The 5,205-nt window shown below is 43.8% G+C and overlaps 1 long non-coding RNA gene across 1 annotated transcript; it reads right to left on the bottom strand.

Moving 5' to 3' along the window:
• Positions 1-443: 443 nt before the first annotated feature.
• Positions 444-5,205, bottom strand: LOC115948157. The gene is made up of 3 exons (XR_004082010.1): positions 4,962-5,205; positions 3,432-3,491; positions 444-654 (listed from the first exon to the last, which is right to left on the bottom strand). It is a non-coding gene; the product is annotated as an uncharacterized LOC115948157 (long non-coding RNA).

The following is a 5,205-nucleotide window of genomic DNA, read 5'->3' as shown; positions in this document are numbered from 1 at the left end:
TGCATTTCACCCACACATTTTATAATGATGATTTTGTTTTCAAAACTGCCATCTTTGAAGGTAAATATGGTTAAAACAAGAGTAGCTAATCAAATGAAACTAATAGGAAAATAAAAAAAACATTTTCTTGTCCTAGTTAATCATCTGGACTCCCTTGACAGCCTGCAGACAGATAAGAAGAAGGCAATTCCCTAGGGAGCCCAGAAAACCCCCAGGAACATATACCCACCTTAAAGTTGCCAAAGTTCAAACAAATTCTGTCTTCCCTTACCAGGAACTTAAAGGAAGCTGCTCTGATACAAAAGAACACAATTCTGTTTTACAGCTGCCTGCACAGGAACACCTGCCCAGCTGACACAAAGTCTCAGAGATACTCCCACCACGTACACTGTGCACACCAGCTGTGCCCATGCCCCCTTACAGGGACAATCACACAAGGGGCTGCCCACAGCCTCTCCCTCCTTCAGCTCCTGCACGGTGCCCAGGATGCCTGGTGAGCTCCTCTTGTCACACTCAGCTGCATTTGTCAGTGGCCAGGTCTGGTCTACACATAAGGAAGTGATCATGTAAACTTTGTGGTGGGGCCTGGACAAGAAGAGATGTCCTGGATGCCCAGTCAGAAGGAACAGATGTTCAGAAGTGTCTCTGTGGGAGCTGGAAGAGAAAGATGCAAGTAAGGGGCTACAGCCACGGTGAGAAGAAATGTCAAGTGAGTGTCAAAATCTCAGATCACCAGGTTCTGGTGGATCTACAAACTCTACTGAACACTGGGCAGAGACCTTAACTTGATCCCAGACATTAGGTGTGCCAACACCCCTAAACAAAGAAAGCAAACCATACTGTAAAGAAAGGAGAAACAGAGCGTAGGTTCCTTGAGTTATTTGGGTTGGAAGGGATATTAAAGAACATCTAGTTCCAACTTCCCTGCCATGGACAGAGGTACCTTCCACTAGACCACATTGCTCCATCCAACCTTGAATGCTTCCAGGGATGAGACATCCACAGCTTCTCCAGGCAGCCTGCCCCAGTGCACCACCACCTTCACACTGAATAATTTCTACTTTATCTCTCACCTAAATCTGCCCTCTTCCAGTGTAAAGCCATTACATGCACCTTTGTAGAAAGCCCCTCTCCAGCTTTCTTGGAGGCTAAATTTCTTGCAGAATCCTAATTTCTGTCCCTGGAGTCCTTCACTGCAGAGCTGAAGAGAGGAAATGCAGAATAGATCAGACCAGGGAGGAGAAGGGAAATCAGACACCTCCAGAACGGTCTGATTTTAAACAATGTATTTCAGTCCAGGCTGTGTGTCAAAGCTCACCATATTCACTATCTGAGTCTCAGCCAAATTTTGACACAAATTTCTGGTATCAGAGGTGTCTGCTAGCTTAATTGACCTAAGCATTGGAGAGGCAGCAGGAGAACCACCTAGTCCTCCAGCTAGGGGAAAGATAAAGATCAAAGCAGAGCTCAGCTTTTTTTAGTTTCTGAAGAATCCCAGGGCAGAGAGAAATGATGTGTGCACTATTAGACATTGAAAATCCCAGTGCAAGAAAAGTTCCATGGAAAATGAGTTTTCATCAGCTCTGCTATGAAAGAACTACCTTGCCTCAGTCTGTGACACAAGGTGATGGAAACCTTGCCATGTACTTTGCTGCTCATTATAGGAACTTCTTTTCAGCCTTGGGAACAATCTAGAAACTGCAGTTTTCTGCACAGCATGCTTGCCTGGTATTTCTAGGAATGCTGGCCTCATTTCTTCCAGAGCAAAATACAATCTTACAGTGCCAGCCTGATGTCATCTCTGTTGACACCTGGAGTTAACAGGCTGGAAAGTGCACTCTGGAACTCTCCTTCACTGCCTGAAGCCTTTACTTCAACTCAGGGCCTCTTCCCTGTCTTCTGCAGGTCCCATCAGCCTGTGGTACACTTGCTGGCATCTGCTCCCACTGTTTACAGAGCAAAGTCCGTTGCAGTCTCTTACCCCAACCCTCCCATCTTTAGCAGGTCCCCTCCCCTCAGAACGAACAGACTCCTGTGTAACTCACCAGGCCTGCAGCTGCTGCCTAGCAAGAAGTTGGGAATAAATCTCTCCCAGGGAATGTTATTCAGAAGTTCCTGATCCACTGGAACGGAACATTGTGGAGCAGGAGGCTGGATAAGATGACCTCCAGAGATCCTTGCCAAACTGGGTGCTTCTACCAGTCTGAAACCCTCAAGAAATGCTGACTCTCATCAAAACTGAATTTCAGACATGACAGCAGTGATCCCACAGGAGTTGTTTTGTATGGTATTTCCAAGCTGACAAAACTCTCGCACAGAAAATCTATCAGCAAGAAGTTTGTTCTGCTGGTTGGGTGTTGGTGTATTTATAGCTGCACCTTCATGAGGAAGCTGCTGCTTTCCCTGTACACCTGAAAACAGCACTATCTACGTGTGGAGGAGCTGTGCAATGTAGGCAGCCAAATTTCTTAGGCCAAGACATACAGTGTTGTCTTAAAGATATATTTTGTAAAGAAAAAAATCTGGTTTGATTCTTAAGGATTTTTTCATGACTTGGCAAACATGAATTTAAAATATCATTTCAGTATTGGATGCTCACACCTCCAAGACTGGGGCAATCGAGAGAACTTCAGACAAATCTTCTATTTTGGAGTTCTTAAAAAACACAAATTGTAAGAATGAGTAGTTCTGCAACCAGAAAGCAATTCTATTGAAGTCAAATTCAGATAATCAAAGGGCTATCAAGCTGTGATTATCTTCCAAAAACAAGTGGCCAAAGCAGTTCAATGCTTGCCTCTTCCTGGTAATGCAAAAGTCAACCAGTAAGATGCAGCCTCACATCCCTGAGATGGAACTCCCTCCATATTCCAAAGTCCTGTCAGAGTAACATCACCAGCTGAGCACTTGGCTTTGTGTCCTCTCACCTTGCTTAGCTGCCATTTTAGACAGCCGTGTAAACTCTTCGTGTGAACAAGAGCTGACACACTACTCAAGTTTATTCTGGCTCTGAATACAAGTTCCAGTGGAATCCATTTTAATTTTTTTTTTCAATTTTGGTCATGCTGAGTGTTCACACTGGCAAAGCCACAAGCAATGGCTAAAACTGGGGTTTAGACACAATATAAATAAAGCTACAGAAAAGGATTGCTTGGAAATGGCCAGCAGCAGAATGCTGAGGCCTAACAGATGTGCACCTCCTTAGGGCTTTCCCAACTCCTTTCCTGTATCTAGCAGGTTTCCAGAAGCCATTAACTTTTAAAGGCTGTGTGTTAATGGTTGAAAGCAGAGAGCAATGGAAATCTCTTCCTTACACACATCCCCTTGAAGCATTCCAACGAACAAGTCATTGCATTTGGAACCGTAAACGCTTTGGAGAGCTACATCTTGAACAGAAAACCAAACATAGTTACCTGGAACTTCCCAAAACCTACCAAAAATTCTTGACAGCATTCAGAAGGGCTCCACAGGAATTCACATGACCCATCTTCCTACTGTTCAATGGAAAAAAGAAATTACTGCCAAAGAGAATTTTTTTTTTGTCTGGGAAAAAAATCAAATTGAGAAGCAAGGCTTTTCAGGTGTTTATCAAAACATGCAAGTGATTCTGATAAAATAACTGAAGTCAACATAGCTCATGAGAATCACTGTGATAAACGGCACAAATATTTTCAGGGAAAAAGCATAAAGACTGATTTTGGGGAAAGAAAAGTCAGAAAAAACCTAACAAACTTAGGTACAGTCAAACACAGAATTAAATAATACATAAACTCTACACTCTGTCCTAACAGGGAAAAATGTAAAAAGGTAAACATGGACCTAGTAGTTTTTAAAAGCACAGCTACTGCACTGTCTCACTACCAAACAGAATGAGTGCTATTCCACGCCTTGTAGATTTCCAGAAATCTGTTAGTGTTTCTCTCCCAGGATAAGCTAAATTACTTATTTGTATTCTTGAAGGCATTTGAGTGTCACTGCCACTTGAGAACAGAACATATGGGGAAACTTCATCTAAGAAATCTGGAATGCATCAATTGAGTATTTCTTCTCTCTATGACATTTCCTCATGTTAATGATAGTTTGGAAAAAAACCTTCACAAACTCCCCAAATCTCTGGGCAGCAAGCAGCTGCATCAGCCTATTCTTGGATTAGCTCCTTTCAGCTGAACTGGAAAAAGAGCGTAGGAATAAAGGGGAGTGGAAGATGGGAAGTTACAAAGTTTCTTAAGGTCTGAAAGTGGAGAAACAAACTGAGATTATTTCAGTGCTCATGATTATACAGACACAGAAATCAATTCTAATTCACTGAACTAGGTTCCAGAGGTTTTTTGCCACCGCTATCATGTGATTACCATCATTCCTCACATGCAAAAAAAATCCAAGTCAGTTTTCCAAATTTCTGATTTCCTGAAGACAAGCAAGAGCAGGCTGCAAAAGTCGTAAATTCCAGTTTTAAAAAAAATCACCAAAATCAATGCTTAGTGCAATCCCCGCTAAAGTGTTTAGTTTCTATAGAAACAAATTGCTGTTTTATTGACTTTGCTACTCAACCTTCGGTACATTGAGATGTTAATTTGTTCAAAACAGCTCCATTGGCAAGGTGTGGAACAGTTCAGTTGAAGCCTGTCCAGAGGGAAGGCATGCAAGGCCAGAGGCACCGGGAGTTTCACAGCGTGGTAGCTCTTTTTGTTCTTGTATACCACCAACCTACTGGCTAGCGGAGAGAAGAGGGAGCGCATCAAAGATATAAATATCGTAAAGGAATGTGTCAAGAGGATGGCGCCAGACTCCTTTTGCTGGTGCCTAGCGATAGGACGAGGACTAAAGGCCAGAAACAGAAGCGAGATACAAGTTCCACCTCAATGTAAGGTAGAGCTGCTTTACGCAGAGAGGAGCAGAGCAGTGGAACTGCTGTGGGGCTGCCCAGGGATGTCGTTCCCTCTCAGGAGACATTCCAAACCCACCTGGACACGTTCCTGTGTCACCTGCTCCAGATGACCCTGCCTTGGCAGAGGACTTGGACTGGATGGTCTCCAGAAGTCCCTTCCAACCCTAATGATTCTGGGAACCTCCCTGAAAAACAGTGAAAAATGCCGGCTGCTGCAGGGAAGGCTGACTAAAAATACAAGAAGAAACGCAATTGGAAAGGACAGAGCCAGCAGCGGCCGCGGAGAGCGGGTGCCGACGGGCTTGAAGCACCTGCGGGCA

This window comes from Geospiza fortis, unplaced genomic scaffold (genome assembly GCF_000277835.1).
Source record: "Geospiza fortis unplaced genomic scaffold, GeoFor_1.0 scaffold200, whole genome shotgun sequence".
Classification (NCBI taxonomy): domain Eukaryota; kingdom Metazoa; phylum Chordata; class Aves; order Passeriformes; family Thraupidae; genus Geospiza; species Geospiza fortis.
The sequence above is the reverse complement of the archived record's forward strand: the minus strand, read 5'-3'. Positions and strand labels throughout refer to the sequence as shown.